The 22,828-nt window shown below is 36.5% G+C and overlaps 1 protein-coding gene across 3 annotated transcripts in view; it reads right to left on the bottom strand.

The window, feature by feature from the left end:
* LOC145293019 (uncharacterized) overlaps positions 1–22,828 on the bottom strand; it is a 33,086-nt gene that overhangs the window by 5,679 nt on the left and 4,579 nt on the right. Inside the window, exon 2 of one of the 3 annotated variants that reach the window (XM_080139301.1) lies at positions 7,969–7,996. The exons of 1 other annotated variant lie outside the window; for it this stretch is intronic. The gene's annotated coding sequence lies outside the window, so the exon portion shown is untranslated. Of the gene's footprint in view, positions 1–7,968; positions 8,107–22,828 lie in introns of those variants that run through there. One more of the 3 variants, XM_080139300.1, reaches the window with a different exon arrangement.

The raw sequence follows: 22,828 nt of genomic DNA, 5'->3' as shown, positions 1-22,828 counted from the left end.
GTGTTGGACTTGAAGACATCCAAGTTGAAGTCGGGAGGGAAACAGGCAAGTGGCAGAGAGTTCCACAGGCGTGCAGTTCTAAGAAAGAAGCTTTGTTCATGGAATCTACATTTTGATTTAGGCACGGATAAAGAGTGGGGAAAATTATTGATAGTGGTTTCAGCTAGACGAGTGTTTTTCTTGAAAGATTAGCGAGGGGGGACCAGAGAATGGAGCTCAGACGAGAACTTGCCATGGAAATAACGATAAAACAGAGATATGGCTTGCAATGTCTCTTCTGTGGGAGAGAGGTTGCAGGGAAGAGAAAAGGGCATCCCCCCACCAAGCCACAAAGTCTATTTTGTACTCTGTCAAGGCAGGATAGGCTGTTTTTAGCAGCTCCTGCCTAGATGTGGCAGCAGTACTCCATCCTTGGACATACTTGGCTTTTACATAGATAGAGAATTGCATCATTAGTGAGATATCTTCTGGAGCAGTAGAAGGATTCCACCATTTTCCCAGCGACCTTGGCCACAGACTTGATGTATGCGTTCCATTTCAGATCAGGAGTAAAGATCAAACCCAGAAGCTTATCAAAACATGGGGCCTCCCCTAGACGAGAGCCATCCATTTCAATTGATGTCAGATGGGGATCAGAGCGTTTATGATGTAATGATAGGAGCTTGGTCTTAGATGCATTAAAGGTAACCAGCCACCTCTTCCCCCACTGTACCACGCACTCAAGATCTGAGGAGAAAGAATTAGAGAGGACATTGTTATTTACGGCCTTTGATCTGTTACCATAGATAGTCGTGTCATCAGCATAGATGTCAATGAATGATTTTAGTATGTGTTTTGGGAGATCATTAATGTAGATCAAGAAGAGGGTCGGGCCCAGGATGGAACCCTGAGGGACTCCAGCATTAATACTGAAGGCCTCTGATTTCTGCCCATCAACCACTACTGTTATGAGCCTATCCGAGAGAAATGATTTAATGATTGAGAAAACATTTCCAGTTATACCGTAGCTGGAAATCTTGTGAAGTAGGCCTTTATGCCATACCTTATCGAAGGCCTTTGATATGTCAAGAGCAATTGCCCTAGAAATGAAGCCTTTGTCGAGAGATTCGCTAATCCTATGAGATATAACCGTTAGCACATCTGCTATAGATCTAGCAGAACGGAAACCATATTGCATATCACTAAGAAGGTTATTTCTGCTGAGGTGGTTGACTACTTCTCTATTTAATATGGATTCCAGCAACTTAATCATGACACACAGAAGACTTATTGGTCTGTACTGAGAGGGAGACGACTTATCACCTGAGTTCTTAAATACAGGGCATACTGATGAGGTTTTCCAGGGTGTTGGAAAGCACTTCTTAAGGCAATGCTTAAACAGTTTTGTAAGTATGGAGGCAAGTTCTGTTTGTAGCTTTTTTAACACTATAATTGGAATACCGTCAGGACCAGTTGCTTTACTGGAATCAAGGTTCTTGATTAGCTTGACGACCTCACGCACAGATATTTGTATGTTACCTAGCGTGTTGTGTGTTATAGGAGGAAATACGGGGAGTTGATGGCCTTCGCTGCATAGGGTAGAATTTGCTGCAAAGTTCTTGTCAAATAGTTTGGCCTTGTTGGATGCTGATGAGATGACCTCTGGTCCATTGATAATGGTTGGGATAGAACGCACATTTCTGTTCAGGATCCTATTTGCTATTTGCCAGAACTGGTGGGTACCAAGCCGCTGCTCAGCTACTTTGGATTTAACGTTCCTTGTTAGAGCAATATATAAAATTATACAATGGATAAAATAGAAAGATAATGAAGTCAATGCAAATTAAAATTTAGAACAAGGAAAGGAAGGAAATTCAAATTTTGGAGCAAGGAAATATACTAATCATGAAAATTTCCTTACCCTGAGTCTGACCATAACTCTAATTCTTACCAGGAATTTTCGGTACCATTAAATGAAAATAATCTTTTCGATAATATCCTATACCGAAACCGTTTGTAATGTTTAACCTATTTTATTTAATTTTTGAACAAAATAAATTTTTGTTAATAAATATTTATAAACATTCGCTTGAGCATTTTAAAATAAGAAAATATTTCAAGATATTTATAAAATAAAAATACTAAATTTCTAATAGAAAAAAATTAATATTTTTGGGCAAGAACATACTTTCTTTAATAAATATGTATCGTCTGAGCTCCAATCTATGCCCCCCAGCCTGACTTTCACGAAAAACACTCGTCTATCTGAAACCACTATCATTAATTTCCCCCCACTCTTTATCTGTGCCTAAACCTAAACGTAGAATCCATGCACAAAGCGTCTTTCTTAAAACTGCATGCTTGTGGAACTCTGTTCCATTTTCCCATTTTCCAACTGACTACAATATGGTGGTCTTCAAGTCCAATGTGAACAAATTCTTGATCAGCCATCCCCTTAAGTAATCCAATTTACCAAATTTCCACTACTAACGATGACTAACATGTTCCCCTTGACCACTGTACCCTCATTAACCCTTATCCTCGAGTGGCCTTCGGGCCTTGATAAGTGGTGACTACTTTGTAAAAAAAAAAATAAAATAAATAAATAAAATAAAATGTTTTAAAAATTCATTTGAATATTTGTAAAAAAAAGGAAAACATTCCATGTCGTTTATTTTATTTAATTTATATAGGAAAAAATATTTCTGTAAATAAACATGTTTCAATAAAAAAAAAAAAAAATAATAATCACTTCTTGGATTTTCTTATGTTTAAAATACAAAATTCACAGGAACCATATATTCAAGGTATATCAGCGAGTGCGGGAAACTTTGCTGGGGTGGGTGGGGGAGTGGTTTACCCGGGTCAATATACTCTTTAACCGAAATTCTTGTTCAAAAATGATAGGTTAAAACAAACAAACAAACAAAAAAATCCTTTGTGATGAGAATTGGTTACCAGTCTTCCATCTACTGCCAAAGATAAATATTTACATGTCAATTTTGATGAAAGTCTTGCAATAGAAATCCATTATTTGAGATTTAATTCATGAACTGATTGACAGAGCAAAGTGCCGACCAAGCAAAATGAGGATTAGGTTTTAATAGTAATAGAGAATCCAAAAATCAAAGCTGAAAACAAACACCGAAACATGTAACGATAGATTTCATTATGTAGATTCTATGTTGCGTGTGACATAGGATTCAAATTGGCAAATATAAGTTTCATACTTCGGTAAATTTTTACGACGTGCCCCAGCGTATTATAAACACTCTAACCTCCCCATGTTAAGAACGGCTTTTGGAATAAACACTCCCCAACCTCGAAAGCCGTTCTTAGCACAGGGAGGTTGGGGGGGGGGGGTTCATTTCGAAAGCCGTTCTTAATATAGGGTGATGGAGAGGTGTTAATACTACGCTGGAACAGGTCGCAAAAAAATACCCATCTTTCGTTTTATTTGGATTATTCGGACTATTGTTTTCATCTTGTTTCAATGTTTTGGTCGATATAACCTCCAACCTTCTTCGGATGTATTTTGTCAAACATGGAAATATTTCTCTCAATCTTTGGAATAGACGTGTGGTATAGTGGATAAAGTACTTGGTAAAATTCAATTGTAAGTTACACTCTTCTGGGGGTAAAAGGTTCAACCTTAGAGTGGGCGATACTCAAAATACAATTGCGAATTACTTGGGACTTCTACTCAGTCATGATCGATTGGATTAAAGAAAGAGTTTCATTTTAAATTCTGTGCAGATTCCCGAGTTCGATGGAAAGATTTCCAAGTTTGACAAGATACACCTGAAGAAGGCCATAGGTTACATTGACCGAAACATTGTGCAAATAACACTTAAGATTAGAAGAGTAATTCGAACAATCCAAATAATATAAATTATCAATCCTCATCTGAAAAACTAAAAAACAAGTAGTTTGACTTCTACTTTTTCACTACGTCTTTCTATGTTTGGTATTCAATGAAAATGTTTTATAAGATTTCACTTTAAGGGTGTCACTAAACCATTTCTTATTCCGAGTTAGAACTCATCTAGGAAGGGGTTACTATTGGATTAGAATTATCTCCGTTTGAAATATTTGGTTTACAAGTACAGAGTTATGTCCCTTGGTAAAATAGCTTAGACTAACTTGTTGAAAAAGTAAACCCCCAATTCTTGTGTTAAATATGAGACATTGTGGAAACTATTGTAACTGGTGGTGACACACTTATTTATAAGAGCCAATAGTTTTTGTATGTACTTGCACTATGTTTCCTAAGGACAAATTGGTTACACTATTATGGTCATGCAGAGCATTCATATTCCTGGTTAAACCCTTGCAGAAGCATGGATGTCTTGACTCGCAGGAAGGTTGGCTGGCCAAGGAAAACTTGGAAACAAGTGATTAGACAAGACTGTGGAGAGTGGAATTTATTTTTGTAACTTACTACCTAGCTCTACCTATGTATTGAGCATTGTTGAAGCAAATACTGTAAGTTTACGCATGAAATAATACTTTTGTATATTAATATTTATGTAATTAAATGAAGTAGTCATATATATATATATATATATATATATATACAGTTGAAATGTTGAACTATCAGGACTGCAGAGTGCGCTTGTGAAATATCAGAGAACGTATGAACCCTGCAAATGGTAATAGCAATGTTAAATGAATATATATAAATCACTAGATATCTATGCTTCCCGCTAAAAAAACACACACACAAAGGAAGGGGTGAACCCAAGGTCAACTGGGCCTTTGTCCTGTAAGTGCCTGCACATTGGCTGATTAGGAAGAGAGCGGTGGAAACTAGAAATCTGATTGGCTAACTAAAAACTCAATAGAAGGTGCATATATAAAAATGCGAGACAAGCACAACTCTTCGCATAAGCCTGATGAATCCTAGCGTGGATGAAATGCGGAATATTCTGTGTAGCTTAATTGCCATATATATTTTTGTAACTTACTACCTAGCTATACCTATGTATTGAGCATTGCTGAAGCAAATACTGTAAGTTTACGCATGAAATAATAATTTTGTATATTAATTTATGTGATTAAATGAAGTAGTCATATATATATATATATATATATATATATATATATATATATATATATATATATATATATATATATATATTAGCTGGCCACCTGCCGTTACCCGGTCATAAAATATGCATAAATATTATATTTCAATTAATGCAGATTTTTTATTGATTATAAACAGAAATACTGTAATTAAATGTAATGTTAAATTCATGTAAAAAAACAAATGAATTTTAAAAAATCGGAAAGAAACTGAGACATGTGCATGCGAGTATTATATTTTTTTAGACATTTCACTTCTCGTAGGATAAAAAAATACTCAAGCTGAGATCAAAATCTAAAGACAGTGAGCCATATACAATAACCATTACACCAACTTGACATTACTTTTAAATAATGTTTTCAAACCAACTCATACTAAACATAAGGGAGCTGTCCTATTTCATGAGTGTGCATGCACAGTCGTGAAACAGTTAAAAACAGATAAAAATCCGGTGGCTTCCTATGTACCAATTTTTCAATTTTGACTCCTTAACAACCTTTTTTTCCAGATGAAAACGAATTTAAAAGTTTTCCACATATCTGAATACTTTATATACCAAATTTCACGTCTGTAGATCAAAAATTCGTTGAGTATATAAGTTGAGAAGTGTCCTTTCACATACATTCTCATTTTTATAGATATATAGATTACTGTTGGGGCTATTAATCAGAATCTGAATCTAGATTCAGAAAAATCGGAACTTCTGGGGGTATCGGAATCGGAAAAATGCATGTCTATTTTCCAATGTCAAAAACGATTCCTTTTAATATCTCTTTTTTATTTGATTTTGTTTAAAAGATGGAAAGCAAGGCCTGGTAGACTATCAAAGGAGCTTTGTTATAGTAACATTAAGTTGAATATTCATGTATTAGCAATAAACAAACCCTAATAATATGTTTAGAAGATTCTGTAATTTTCAAAACATCTTATAAAAATACAACAGAATTTATTTTTGGCTTACAAGTCGTCGTCATGTTCGTCCTTCGAAGTCGAAGATGACCATGACATCAGTGAGTAGAAGTATTGTTTTTGTGCTTCCGGAGATGACTTGTAAGGCCGATCTGAGCATGGAAGCCTCTCCCACAAGTTGGACAGTGGTGAGCAGGTGTTGTGGGGACAGAGCTTGTTGCTCTGTCTTTGCGGGTTGCACGCTTCTGTTCTGCTTTGAGGGTTCTTCTCTCCAGCTGTTTCAGCTCCTTTGTTGATGAGGTGACGCCAGTGAGGTCTGTCTGATGCAAGTGATTCCCAGGACTCGGTACTGATGTTGAAGTCTTTGAGGGAGACTTTGAGGTTGTCCTTAAAGTGTTTTCTTGGTGCTCTGACTGAACGCTTGCCTTGGCACATGCTCACCATACAGGAGTTGTTTTGGGATTCTTTCATCTGGCATGTGGGAGACGTGACCTGCCCATCTCAGATGGGTCTTTCGAATGGTAGTAGTTATGCTGGGGAGATTAGCACTTTCCAGGACCTCTGTATCAGGGACTTTGTCTTGCCATCTGATATGGAAGAGATTTTGGAGACATCTCAGGTGGAAGTGGTTCAACGTTTTCATTAGTCTGTCGTTGATACCTTCAGGAATACTTGCTAGTTTTGGTACGTGAGTTGTTTTGATAACAAAACCCACACCAGCTTCACGCCGCTCCTCAGCACTATGCCCACACCAGAAGAAGGTGTAACCTCTACCAGTTTTGGTCAGTTGGCCTTTGTCTTTGACATTGCAGCCCTAAATGAGACTCGTTTTGCAGCCAAAGGCCAACTGACCGAAACTGTGCTTACAAGTATTACGTCAACATATGTACACATGTTAAGGCTTCCTAATACATGGATGTATGGAAATAGTGTACTTACCAAACATATATAGAGACATGGTCTCAAAAAAAACATGTCAACAACAGAACTGGTATGAATAGAGAGGAAACTGTGGTGACTGAATCGTAAAATGATTACTATAAACATGAAAAAGCAAATGTCTCTAATTGCTATACTCTTTCTTCATTTTATTGGAACTCGATTTTCTCTTCACTTGGTTGGATGCAACACTATCCAAGCATCCTAATCCTACAAGATTTTTATCGAAGATGTGGGAGGGGTATCCTGTATCAAAATGCCTCGAGCAATTTCGTCTCTCATTTTAAGTTAAGTAACTCTTACTTTTCTTATTTTGTTCTTTAGTTTTTATATCTAGGATATAAATCTCACTTGCCTGTTTAAATGTATGTAATGTATGTATGTATGTATGTATGTCTGCCTAAAACTTTCGACAGAGGCGACGGATTTTCATGAGATTGGTATCGTTTTGAAGCTCGACCCTTCGGACGACAAATATCGAAAAATTGGGTAAAAACATTAATTCCTTAACCTTGAATTGGGCACGTTTTTACAAGGGGGGGGTCGATTTTTTCGCCGATTTTTTCGCCGATATTTTCGAAAGTCATCCCCTCTTTTCGATTGACTAGCCTTAATTTAAACCTTCGTCACTTCTGGTTTGGCGATGGACGCAACGGCAAAGACGTCACTTTTTTTTCATGTTCTTTTCCTCCTTCGCAGAACGGGATCGAGCCTGCCTGCCTACTACCACTTTTATTTAAAAAAAAAAAATTTTTTTTAACATTTAAAAAAAAAATCTTGTTTTGCTCAACATACACCTCCAAACACCCGGGCAATGCCGGGCACCCAGGCTAGTTTTATGATAAAGAGGGAAGAATTGTTGTTTTTTGAGTTAGAATCTATTCACATATTTATCGTTGGCTAGCTTTTGAACTTGAAGTGGTATTTTTTTTTAGCTACTTACATAAGATGGCTTCATACTTTGTCTGGAGCGATTTCCATCAAAAGAAAATCATGAAAACTATAAAATTTCAATTAGATTTGAATTTATAAATAATGTCAAAAATACTTACAGGTTTTGTTCCCTTGTTGTTTTCTTTGCTGTAAGTAAAAAAAAACAAAAACTATTTCGTCTTATCTACACGTTCGTGTCTATGAGATGTGCTAGTGTTGCTGAATAATAGCGAGAAGGTAAATATATCTGGCTAAGAAATTAAGTTACTTATTACAACGACTTGTCTGGGCATGAACTAACACTGGCCAGAGACACTAGGATGTTTGCAAAACAATAAACATTGTTTCTCTCGCTACAACATTTGCCAACAAATGGTGCTGATTATTAACGTCAAATAAGCAAATCAAACGGTTTACTTTTAAAACTAACTTTTGTCGCTTCTGCCATCCAAAATGCATTCGGATGAACAAAATGGATAATGCGTTTACTTTCACCAGCTTCGTAATGCTGACTTCCCTTATTTTATCCTCCAGTCCTCACATTCTATGCATGATGTTTCTGAGAAAGGGGAAGAATTGCTGTTTTCTAAGTTGGAATCTATTTATATAACATTTATTGTTGGCTAGTTTTTTACCTTGAAGTAGTATTTTGTTTTTAGATGTTTACATCAAGTAGCTTCATACCTTGTCTGGAGTGATTTCTATCAAAAAATGCCTTTTTTTTAGCGATTTTTTTTTTTGGCAAACTTATTTTATGAGCACACACGTCTGAAAAATAATGAGACTGGGTGTGCTTTGTGTAAACTATGGTTGATTGCATTATCATCCATATGAACACTTTAAAGAGCTTTGTCACATGCTGGAGAACAAAATTCTACCTACTGATCGAATGTTTTGTGTGATCACATGTGTGGTTTAGCAGGTTGTTCTAATTACAGCCATTTATCTCTATGTTGAGATTATCCTCAGCAGTTGATTGCGCTGGATTTGCTATGTGGCATGCGTGACCAAGAAGATATTTTTAACAGAAGGAACTGGAAAAGTTGATAGTCCTCGCTTAAGATTTAAGGACTTTATTATCCTTGAGTACAAAGAGCCAACCAACCCTCAGATTCCTCTGTTTTTCAATTTGATCTCTTCCCGCAGTCAATTTTAATTCATATTACTGTTCAGTTTTCCTTTTTCATTTAGACAATTATGATTATATCTTCAGAATCTATACTCTCTTCCAGATTAAAAAAAACAAAAAAAACACAGACACTGCAAAATGTTTCTTTAGTTTTCTTTGATTCAGCTTCGTAGTTTCATCTTCAGTTATCTTTTCTCTATATTAAAAAAATGGAAACAATTATTCCCGTCTATAACAAAACATCATAGCAAACAGAATACTGGGTCCAGATATTAATCCAAAATGTCCACACTACCTGCATGTATCTCATGTATGTTTTTCGCTAATAATCATTCTGCTTAATTACAATTTGTAAATTGCTATGATTTGATGACAAAATGGAATAAGGTTGCGTGTCCATATCACGTCGGGGTCACTGAAATATAGACTACTAGCAAAGATACCCGTGCTTCGCACGGAGCTTTGTTGCGCACTCGGGTACCAAAATCTGTGGGCACCTTTCCAGTAAGTTGATGTTGTAAGAGCAACGATTGCATAAGGTGATTAACATTTTAACTACCTCTTGTAGTGACTGAAATTCAATCAGGAACTTCACAAAACATTTTCATCACAAAGGAAGGTTACTTGATGTTACATAGTAAATTTTTCATTGAAGTAATTTTCAACTCTTGCTTAAATTTTATCTTGCACATTCAATACTAAAAACTTACCACAATCAGATCATGTCAGTTTTTCCTCATATCCATTTCTCGAACTTTTCACTGAAGAGCCTCAGGGTAAACTACATTTCTGCTGCTTTGATTTGGAGCCAGAATGTAGAGTTTTTCTGAACTTCCTGTCCGGCTGATGGAGACGTAGAACATACCGTGACTGAAGCAGTCTGATGTCAAGTCTACGCCAATGGTGTTAAATGTCTGACCTTGACTTTTGTTTATGCTCATTGCAAAACACACCTTCACAGGAAATTGGAGTCTCCGGAATTTAAATGGAAGTTCTGAGTCCGATGGAACTAAGGGGATCCTTGGCAGTAGAACGGTTTCGCCTTTGTAGGGACCACAGGAAATGGTGGCCTCAAGTACATTGGTGTGCAATCTGGTGATAACACATCTGGTTCCGTTTGTTGTTTTTGGCGGTTCCAAGGATCGAAGAATCATGATTGGCGATCCAATTTTGAGATTTAAAATGTGTGGAGGCATTCCAGATATCTCCAAAGAGTTTAAAAACTCCACAGGGTAGTGAACAGCTTCATATTCATTAGTAGCCGAATCAACTGACTTGTATTGCTTTGTGTCTCCTGGAAATTCATCCATTATTGAATTGTTCAAATGATTCACATTGCTGTTTAATGGCGAAATAATAGCCCTCTCAGCAAGCCAATCCGGTGATTTTCCATTGTTTTGCAGGTCTGGGTACACTTTGTCTTTCAGTTGCTTCTGATTACCGACACATTTACCAAGCGCAGTTGGAATCTTAATTGTGTCAGGTGAAGAAGTGATAGGAAACTGACCATTACCGATTTGGAGAAGCAATTTTGAGAAGTCTGCTGCAGCTGTGTTATCAGAGATATAGGCTCTCATATTAGTAGTCAGTCTCTTCACTATAACGTGCCTCCAGAGATAGGATTGTTTCAAACTTGCATTGACAATGTTAGCCCTTGTGCCATTTTTAACCACTGGGAGGATTTGATGGAAATCACCGCAAAATAAGGTTGGAATGCCACCCATGGGATTCTTGTTTCCTGTGATGTCTTGCAGTGTTCGGTCAATTGCTTCATAAGCACTCTTGTGCGTCATTGGGGCTTCGTCTACAATGATTGCAGAGGTGTCTCTAATTACATTTGCCAAGGCTGAGTTACCAGTAATTTTGCAAACTGGCTGATCCATTCGATGAGTATCCAAGGGTACTTTAAAAGTGCTGTGAAGAGTGCGGCCACCTTGTAGTAGAGTAGCAGCAATGCCACTGAATGCTGTTGCAAGCACAATCTTTCTCATGGATCTAATCTTTGCAAGGATCAAATTGATTACAAAAGTCTTGCCCGTACCACCTGGAGCATCAAGAAACATCATGTTTTTGTTCATTTCACCTTGTGCTTCCAACATTGCCATGAATGAATTGTAAACTTCTCTTTGAGAATCGGTCAGTTTTTCTTGCATATTTTCTGCTTGTAGGGAAAGTTCTTCAAGATTATAAGTAACTTCACGTTGATACTCTCTCGCGAGTCTTTCATCTCTCCCTTGCGTTGGTGCAGGTAATCCATAGCTTGCCAATGGTTGACCGCACATAAGGAGAACTTTTTCTTCAATTAGACAAAGAGTTTTATTGTAGATGTCCTCATTAAAATCTGCTTCTGGATTGTTAACTTCTTGCCTGTATCTGTGAAGAATGTCTTCAGATATTACATCACGAAAAGCCATCCAGATCTCAAGAGGATTTCTTGGCTCACAGGCTGTTAAAATTATCACAAATAGGCTTCGCAAATTTGAAGGTGATTGAGTGGCACTTGCCTCTCCTACTGCTTGATGCAAGTGATGGTCATTTTCTAGAAGGCCTCGAGCAAGGCACGCTGCTCTGTATGTTTCAAACACCTGACCATTGTATGCTCGCAAATTTTGAAATGAAGTTGGACCAGCAACCTCATTGAGCAACAGGCGTAAGAAATAACACTCCCCTGCTTTTGGACTAATCGTGTAGATTCTCCCAATGCATGGTGCCTTCCATACATCATCATTTTCAGTACCTTCAACTTGTACCCCACGCATTCTTCTCATCCATTTCTTTGTCGATTTGTTCCAAGTGTAAAACTCAGGGACTTCTGCGTATTTGAGACCCCTTGCAAAGTCATCCTCATGGCAGAGTTGAAAAAATGCTGTCAAAGTTGTGGCAGGCGGTGGACCTTGGGCTCGTTCCAGAGCAGTATCAGCTGAGAACATGACACGCTGCCCATTTTCAAGATGAACAGAAAGTTGTACAATTGGGGGGAAATGTTCATAGATGGGATGTTCCAATATCCTCCAGGCCGCCTCTGAACTGCCGACATACCTTGCATTCTGGAACTGCTGGATCTCATCCACAATGTGACTTTGTACTTGGCCTTGTTGGTTAGCTGCTCCATCAGTTCTTTGTAGTTCAAACACTGCTTGATCACATCCTTTATTCACGTATTTGAGGACATATTTGATGCTTTGGATCGAGCTTCAAATTTCTACGTTAATGTGAGCGTTGAACTGCTGAAGGAGGACCTTGTTGTACGGAACAATCCACTGGTTTGTTATTTCTTGATTAACATACCGACCATTTCTCTTCATCATTATTGTACCAGTCTGGCCTCCATCTTCTGGTTTTCTTCACCTGTACTTGGGGTAAGAGTCTTGGCCTTGCTCGGTACACTGAAGAAATTCTTTTGGGTATTTTTTGGAACATTTGTTGTCAATCATACATGGACAATTTGGATTAAATGGTCCACAAGGTCCATGCACCATATGTGCCATCACTTTAGCATGAAGATCAGGATCTTCCTCTTTGTCAGGGATCTCTGCAGATATGCAGAGATCCATTTTTTCTGGTAGAAGTTTGTCCTCTGGGGCCTGCCAGGTGAGGATGTGTGCATGCGGCAGTCCTCTTTTTTGATATTCAATACTGTACAGGAAAGCCCTCAGCCTGCCAAATCCTCCCTTTTTAATAAATTCAAGTAACTTTTTTAGCTTCTGCCTGAAAACCCTGGCAACAATATCTGGACGATCCTGAGGGTCTTGCCCTTGAAGACAATTTTCTGTAATTTCTGTCCACTTTGGATTGGTTGTGAACGTGATGAAGAGGTCGGCTCGGCCCATTCGCCGAACATATGCCATGGCATCACTTTGACGCTCAAACATGTATCGAGGGCCTCCTGTATAAGTTGCCGGAAGTACAACTCGTTGACCAAACTGTTCTGGATTCCCATCCTCCCTAAGAATTGAATCTCTCAAGTTGCTATAATTGTCAGCTCTCAGGGTCTGTTGCTCACGCCTCAGGAACTGTAAACGTTCTGTTTCAATCTTGCAGTACACATCCACCAGCCATTGTTGAAATAGCCTTCGGTACCAGAGAAAATAGTTTCCAGGCCGAGTCATTAAATGGTACGAATAAAATTGCTGTTGGGTAACTTTTCGCCCATTGGATGCCTTCATGTAGATGTTGTAAGATGGAGAACCATAGGGGTACATTAACGGGTACATTAAAGTATCGTAGAGGGGATGTAGTTCGGAGATCCATTTTAATGTATCATTTCTAAAACGCAAGACAATATCCCGGTTAGCTGTTGGTTCATTCTCCATTAATATTCCAATCTCATACGTTGTTGTTGGAGCATTGAATCGCCGTGGATGCTCTTCTTGCGGCCTTCGGTCTTCCCTTATGACAACTTTATGTTCTACCAAGTGTTCTTCTTCAATCCTCTCCTTTGTTGTTTTCAGCTGACAAATAAAGCTGTTGTTCTCATGTAAAAATTCAGTCAGACTTTGGAGAATGTCTCTATTGAGTCTACTGTCACGTCCCCGATTATGTAGTTCCTCTTCCAGACTATCCAAGAAGTATACTTGAATAAACTTTGCTGTTTCATCTTCAGGTGGTAAAAGACTCCCAATCTGGTGGCAAACCTGGCCTCGAATTCTAAAAGAAGGATTCCACCCATGTACTGCCGCAATTTTGTGACCAAATGATGTCATTGCAAAACAATTGTTATAACAGCGTAGATTTTGCAGAAAATCTTTAGAGATGGGACCATTGCCGGAGAGCAAATCTTGAAGCAACTGAGGCAGTGGTGGAAAGCTATCAAGCACAACTTTGCCAGAAGAACAACAACAACCAGGGGTTTCTCCTTTAAATTTTACAGCTGAGCAATGTTGACATACTTTGTCCATTTTTCCTATATCAGCTGTAGTGAGAGAGTCATTTTTGTTGTAGAGCAATCCTTTTCTATTGCAGTGTTCTATTTCATGGTGTCTCAAAGCAGTCATTCGTTGTCTAGCTGCCTCGTTTTCTGTCAATTGCTGGGGCAAAGTCATACTCTCTCTCCATGCAGCCTCTCGTTGTTGCCCTTGGTATAGGCGAAAGCTTCGTTGGGTTTCCGATTCATTCTGATGTCGTTGAGCCACTCTCAACTGACCTTGTGTACGTCTACTTACCTCATATAATTCATTCGATCGTAATATTGCTTCTCTTTCCAGTGCATATCTTTGCCTTTCTTGAATTTCATCTTGTGATGAATTTAACCGCCTTACAGCATGTCTAGTTCTGTCAGCTTCACGTTGGGTTTCTCTTTCCAAATCTGACAGTCTTGCTCTCCTTTCTCTTTGACGTATCCTGTTAAGTTCTAGACGTCTTTCTCTATCTGAATTGTTTTCATTGGAGCGAATTGCAGCAACTCTTAGTCTATTAGCTTCCAATCTTTCCATTCTTTCTTCCTCACTTTCGTTTCTACTTCGTTTGGGTGGCATAATTTCGGTTTTAAACGGAATTGTTTAACGATATTAATGATTGTAAATTAATTAAGCGTAAAGGAAATGTATACTAACTGAAATGGACGAACTATAAATAATATTTCTGAATAGTACAATTATAAACAATTATATTGTACCTATTTACTATGCCTCCCCACGGGACAGAGTTAGACACCAGGGTCGTTTTTTAACGTGGAGAAAAGGTACAAAAATAAAAATTGTCTCAGTCGTGAAGGATTTCTCCTCCACCGAAAGAGAACAAGAAAATGAAGTGCAGCATCTGAAGAACAGATACTACACTTTGATCTTGACCAAAAGGAATGAATAAAAGCGACCTACGTGTGACTCATTACTTCCGGGTGTAAACGTCACAATCTAAAAGTAATAATTAAAAAAAAAAAGTAAATGTAAAATAAATGTAATACCAACTTAGGTTAACTAAGTAAACAGTACAATTAAAACAGTTCTATTAAAACAAATAATTACTAAGATCTAGGTAATTGTTAGTCTCATTGTTATGGTTTTAAAGAAAAAAATGTGTAAAAAAAGTTCTGCTTTTGTGAGTACGTGTATTTCTTTTAAATTACATAACCTTTTTATTTTATTAATTATATCTCTTTTAAATTTATATATTTTGTTAGTAAACTGGAAGAAATTCAGTTGAATAAAACCTTGTTCGTGTTCTTTACGTTAAACTCATATTTTTATAAAAGGTTCATCCGGTTTAAAGAAAGCGCTAAGTTTAAATAAGACTGGAAATAACTAATTCAATATATAAATAGAAAAATGAAATAAATATAAGCTTTAAGTCTTAAGATAGTAATAATCAAAATGTAATAAATTATTTGTAGTTCAAATCTATGATAAGACAGGCTTTCGAAATAGGCTCGGCCAGAAAGATTAAATTGGAACGAAATTATAATCTCCGTGCCATTTTCAAAACAACCCCACAAAAGTAACGATATCCTGCAGTTGGTTAAATGACAATGGTTGTAAGAAAAATGTAAAAGAAAATGCGCTTATCTGTTTATTTTGACCTGTTTTATTTAATTAAAAAAACATTGGCTATAACTGGAAGAGAGCGTTGTGTTTTGGGGGTTGTTTAAAAAATAGAATGGAAATAAAGTTAGTTCCGTTTTAATTGTGTTTAATTGCGGCAAGCGCTAACAAAATCGAAAAATCACTGTTTACATTCGAAATGTTAACTTTTATAGGTTTACAGGTTTGCTGACAAGGCTGGGGGTGTTTAATACAATTATTTTACTAAATTGATTTTTTTCATTTAAAAATAAAATTATTTCTTTTTTAATAAAGTTTTATTTTAAAATATTTGTTTTTGTTTATTTATATAAAATTACGATAGTTGAATTGTATTCTTTCAATTATATTGGCAAGTAAAATATAAAAGATTAAAACGGAACGAAATTGAAATTTCCATTACATTTTCAATACAATCCCAAAACATAAAGCTTCCTCGCCAATGAATTGTTTTGATAATATACGTAAAGTGAAATAAATCGAATATAAAATTAAATGAAAATATATTAAATAATTAAATGTTAAATAGATTTTGTAAATAGTACAGTTGAAATGATTAGAATATTTCCAATATGTAATAAGGTCGAGGTAATTAGTTAAAGAGATTTAATATAATGGGATATGCAAATGAGCATAAGTCATTCGATATGGGGGTGGTTTGTAGACTAGTATATAAAGAAATTAGGCAAAGATTCTTATGTCTCCTATAACAGAAACATCCTAAAATGGGTTCTAATGTTTCTCTACCAGGAGAGATCTACCCTCTTACCTCCTTTATATTTCGTTGATGATGAAGAGCTGTACACACAGACAGAAACACACGAACCCTATTACTTTATAAAAATAAAGAAGAGACAACGAAATGGGAGTTTCATTCTATATTCAAAAGCAACTTTATTTGCCATCTTGTTAGTAACGTGTACATGAGAGAAATGGGTTAGTAGAAGAGTTCAGTGTTTGTGCGCTTGTATTTATACTAGTCGTGAAAAGAGTTCCTGATGTGGAGACGTAGATTAGATATCCGACAATTAGATATAGGTCAGGTCTGTTGAAACAGAGAGAAAAGTGTTCAAAGTATTTACATGTTGATAGGAGCATGCGTGTGATAGTAGATACAGGACAAAGGGTTAGCGTCTCATGGTAGGAAAGAGTATGTATGTGAAAGGCATGTGCAAACAAGATTTGACGATAGTCATGTTGGCTTGTTGTATTCATGTTAGGCCTGGGGCCAAACGCCGAGGTGAATGTCTGCCACCAGCTGAAGCCAGGGAGAAAGAGAGTAAGAGGGTTTGTGATTTCGCCTTTTATGTACTTGATCATGTGATTGAGAGTTAGCTTGTGATTGGACAAGCCAAAGAGAAAATGGATTTCAAATCTCAAGTTGTGAGAATTAACTCCTGCTATTTTGCTTATTGCAAGTTCGTCTGCTACAAATTTCTCTGCTCCGATTCACTCTCCCAATTATGACATTCTTAGAGGCAGTAGAGTATGGCAACTTAACCTCTAATAATTTTCTACTTTCGCTACCCCAGTCATCACCAGAGCAATTATTTCATAGTATATGCTTCTCATGCTTCACCATAATTATTTTGTTTTGTTGTTATGTGCTTCCAATATTCATGTCAGGCCCATTACCTCACTAGATACTGAATGCTCCCTGCTTCATGTCTGCTAATACTGATAATTTGATTGGCTGGACATACATATTGTGTTATTCCATGTTCTGCATTTAGTGAATAGTAACTTCTTCGATATATTCAAGATGGCCGCCACCTTCTTTTAGAGCAGAAAATCTACATATCCCTTTCAATATATTATGCAGACCATGTTAGAATGGACTCAAAAACACTTTTTGATTGGTTCTTACCTTTAGACAGAAAGAGGGACAGAGAGACAGAGAAATGGCGAGGAAAAAAAGAGGCAGAGAGAGTGTGATAGATTCTGTGTGTTCTACCACTTACATTATTGAGAGAGAGAAAGAGAGAGAGAGAGAGAGATGGCAACAGAGAGAGAATGAGACAGTGCAACATATTCTGTGTGAGTGTGTGTGCGTCATTGTGTTTACCTGTCATATGCTTAGATCTGTTGACCTATTAATACCACTATAATAGCAGAATCCAAAATTCAGAATACTGCATTTCAATCAAAACCGATTAAAACCAAGGGTATTTGCTTAATTGTCAGATCGAAATTCATTACATATCCACAAATTAAGAACTACAATCAGGCAGACACATATTACTGACAATATATTTCCAGATTATGAGTTACCAGTTTACAAATTTGGCTTTCTTCTGAAATAGTTCATCCTTAATACATTTTATTTACCCTTTCAAAAAAATTCGATTAGCTACAAAGCATCAATTCCCTACTCTGAAATCTGAAATAATTGTTGTTGTTTTTTTCTAACACATGATTGAATAATAACTAGAAGAATCCTATATGTGAGGGTGCTGAGGGTACTAAGGGTACTGCTGAGGTCCCTAGATGCTGGAAAGCCTTCTACTCTAAAAATGTTTTTTCCTTTGGGCTGATAGACCTTGTAATTTATGGAACAGCTAAAAAGTCCTATTTAAAAAAATTAGAAACCATCCACAATCAAGGACTCAGGCTGACACTAGGAGCTTATAGCACCTCTCCAGTAAACAGTATATATGCAGAAGCCTATGCCTGTCCATTCCATCTAAAGCAGGAAAAATTTGTACTACAATATTACATTAAACTTTTTTCAAACCCTACTAACCCAACCTACAATTGTGTTATCAATCCCGGATACCAAACTTTCTTCCAACAGGAAAAAAATAACAAAAACTCTTGGATTAAAAATAGAACACTCACTAGAAAACTATCAAATAGACAAAAACAGCATACATAAATCAAAATTCCCTGAACATTCTCCTTGGTCACTAAAAAACCTAGAATCATTCTGAACCTATCAAAATATTCCAAAACTAACATACACCCTTCAATTTACATAGACCACCTAAACAACATATTAGAGCAACATCCAAATTCAAATGTATACTGATGGCTCTAAAGACAAGAATATATGTGGAAGTACAGGTATATGTTTTTTTTTAAATTATTTATTTATTTTTTTTTTTTTTAAATATTTTTTTTATTACATTTTCACCCCAAACAAGGCACATAAGGCAGATTGTCACTTTGGTGTAGGAGGCTACTATCAGGGGCAACAACTACTGGGGTACTATGTTGGGATTTGGGCAGCAAGATGTCGATTCACATTACACTTGAACTTCTGCATGTCAGTACAGTTGGGGAAGAAGTGGCCTAGAATGGAATAACATCATATGCCAAAAACACCTACCAGATAATGCATCAATATTCGGTGCTGAAGCCACAGCCATAAATGTAGCCTTAGACCTTACACTTGAACTCAACCATAACAATAACAGTATACTTTCAGACTCACTATCAGTGTTAACATCACTAAAAAGGCAAAAGTCTAAGCAATTCTCTCACTATCAATCTCCTAAAAAAAAAAAAAAAGCAACGTTATTACCCAAAACAAAGACCTTTTTCTGGATAACCAGCCATGTCAGACTAAAAGGAAACGAAAAAGCTGATACAGCAACAAAAGGATCACTGAAAATGAACCCAAGCAACATAAAAGTGCCCCACACTAACTACAAACTACTAATAAATAACTTTATTATATCCAAATGACAAGAGTTATGGAACTCTTACAAAGACAATAAACTTTACCAAATTAAACCCGCCCTCAAAGAATGGGGAGAAGTTAAAATCTCCAACAGGAAAATGACAAAATAAGAAATAATAACGATAAGACTCCAAATAGGACATACCGCTGCCAACCATTCATACCTACTAAAAAGTGAAATGTCAAGAACCCTACACGGTGAAACACATCCGAACTAACTGAATAGATTTCAATCAAACACAGATAAAATACTTCCAAGAAAACAATTTGAAAAGACATTTTTTAACAAAGTTGATCCCAAAAATCTATTAGAATTTCTAAAAGAAACAAAGTTATACAACAAAACATACTAAAAATTAAACATCCAAAAAATGCAATATATAAATAGTACCCATCAAATAGCATCATTTCTACTTCAGTTTCAGTATCAACAAAATCTCGAAAATAACAAACAGTAAATAAACCAAACCAAACCATTTCCTCAGCCTTAAATAACCCAATAACGTTGATATACTGGTAAAATAAACTAACTAACACATATATATTCCTTGTTGATTTTTAAACAATAAATACGGTCAAGTATTCTTTGCCTCGTATATATATATATATATATATATATATATATATATATATATATATGATTACTTCATTTAACCACATAAATTAATATACGAAAGTATAGATTTATGTGTAAACTTTAAGTATTTACTTCAACAGTGCTCAATATGTAGGTAGAGCTAGGTAGTGTTATAAAATATATATGGTGATTAAGCTTAATCATTGTATATATTTTATAACTTACTACTATATATATATATATATATATACATATATACATATATACATATATATATATATACATATATGCATATATATACATATATATACATACATATATATATACATATATATATACATATATATATACATACATATATGTATACATACACATATATATATACATATATATATACATATATATACATATATACATATATATACATACATATATATATACATACACATATATATATACATATATATATACATATATATACATACATATATATATACATATATATATACATATATATATACATACATATATATATACATACATATATATATATATATATATATATAAATCGCATTTTTTAATTTAAGCAAAGATTGTTAAAAATAACAGAATTTCTGCTTAATTATTTTCTATTTTTTAAATTTTCTAATAATCTTTTTCCTGCTAAAATAAAAATCAATGTATGTTCCTCGTATCTATCACGAAGGTTTTAGATTCTCCATCAAATCATTTTTCTCATTGTAAGAGTAATTAAAGCAGAATATTGTATCCTTCATGCTCGTGGTGAGCTCGATACAAAATACAAATGGCTGTGCCCACGTGTTCTGTCTTTATAGGAATCAGAAGTTACTCTCGTTGCTTTCTTATCTACGAGAGATCACTCTGGTTGCCTCCTATTGTCAAGGACAGATAACTCTTATACCTATATATGCCCGCAAGATGAATTGTTGTGATCAATTTCATGCACAGTAAAAAATTTGTGTGACTTTCATTTGCATTTGTGGTGATAAATTCCTTGGTGCTCTAGTTTTCTGACATGAAGGTCTCCTTAATGGAAGAGCACTGACTGGTTATGCATATTTTCCCATGGTATCATCAACTTCTATTTCTTCTTCATGCTCACTGGGTGATTCAATGTTGACGTGCTGTTCAACCTCCATTGCTTCCCCAGGAAGTTGTTCCTGTGGGGGATCATGGTTTATGGATGGGTTTGAAGTTCTTCATGTGTCGTAATGTGGGCCATCCACAACTGGGTATATTTTATAGAGAAACCGGCAGTTGTGTAATGTTACTCTATTGTTCTCATCTATTCACACTTGGTACTGTCAATTCCCATGTGTCTCAATGATCATTCCCTTCATCATCCATCACCATAGGTAGTAACCATCCTGGTTCTGAATCTGGACAAAATCTCCTAGTTTGAGTTCCTGGAGTGGATAGCAATGCTGGTTGTGGAACTGTTCATTCCGAATATGCCTCTTGACCATTGCCACCTCTCTTAATTCACCTATTTCTCTCCACTGTTTCCTTGTTTGGTATTTATTCTGTAAGATGGGAAGATGATCTTTAATGACCCGAACATATAGCATTATGGCTGGGGATATGTCAAGGTCATGTAAAGGAATGTTTTGATGGGTTAATAATGCCCGAGAAGCCCGATCATGACATAGGCGTCCATAACTGTCCGTGTTGTCAGCTAGTATGCACTTTGCGGTTTTAACAGCTAATTCTGTGTGACCATTGCTTTGAGCATAATAGGCTGATGAGGTACGTTTCCGTATACCCCAGTTCCTCAAAAAGGAGTCGTCTTCTGGGAATCAAATGGTGGTCCACCATCTGAAGAAATTTCTTTGGGTGCACCATAAGTACAGAACCAATTTCTTAAGATATCACATACCGTTTTGGCTCTTCCTGACGTCATAAGGGCCACTTCAACCCATTCAGTATATCGATCCACATACACCATAATGTTTCTACCTTATATATCAACAAAATCGACCACCACTTGATTGAATGGAAATTCCAGATCCGCTGGGGATGTTAAGGCTTCACTAGGTCGAGATGGTGCGATTGTGTTGCAAGTGTGGCACTAGAATCTGGTTTGCCTGATGTTAGCATTTAAACCTGGCCAGAAGAATCGTTGTCTTGCATTCGCTAGCATACCATTCACACCTTGATCTGCGGAGTGAAGGGATTCTAATACCTCTGCACAATGTTGTCAAGGTATCAGGATTTTGTTGCCTTTGACTTTAACTCCTTCCAAGCAGTATAACTCTTCACGCTTAGGTCAGAAGACTCGAACCATGGGTGAGATATCGTTGCGTGACTGAGGGAAGCCATTTTGAATTAGACCTCTCAAGGTTCTGCATTCTTCATCTGTGGTTGCCGCAGCCACAATCCTTTCCCATAGCTTTCAATTTAGGTTCATTCTCATGCATTGATGTGAAACCAGCTTTAACTGCAATGTCAATTGTTTGGTCCTCGTCTTTTGGTGGGGTACCTGTTGAGTATCGAGATGCATAATCAGGGGCTAAATTGAGTTTTCTAGAGCAATGTTTAATCTGGGATTTGTACATCAGTGTCTTTTCCTTGAAATTTAATAAGTGGAGGGTTTTGATATTCTCCAAGGCTTGGTTTGAAAATATCTTTATTAGTGGTAAGTGATCCCCTGTTATCAGCAAGTCTGGGCATCCAAGTATGAACATCCGGCACAATTCTAGCTCATAGACTAAAGCTTCTCCTTCCACCAGTGCATATTCTATGTCATTTGTAAAACGGGATCCAACCAGAATGAGCTTCCAATAACCACCCCCACAACTCAGGTTCAATTCACGCTCACATCTGCACTGTTTCTAAAATAGGAACTATGATACCTCTGTCTTACTATAGTCTGCCGCAAGTCCTGTTACTCTGTTCATTTCGGACATTTGGATACCTTTCTCTGTCCTTTTCACTATCACTCTCTTTGATTTCTGGAATATGTGCTCCAGTGTTTCGTCCCAATAGAACTTTCTCTTTTTTGTCTAATAACTCTTGGAAGGGAGCCATAACTTCTGCTTCTGAGAAAGCATACGAT

Source organism: Euprymna scolopes, chromosome 14 (genome assembly GCF_053919585.1).
Source record: "Euprymna scolopes isolate OS-2025 chromosome 14, ASM5391958v1, whole genome shotgun sequence".
Classification (NCBI taxonomy): Eukaryota; Metazoa; Mollusca; class Cephalopoda; order Sepiida; family Sepiolidae; genus Euprymna; species Euprymna scolopes.
Note: the sequence above shows the minus strand (reverse complement) of the source record. Positions and strands in the feature narration are given on the sequence as shown.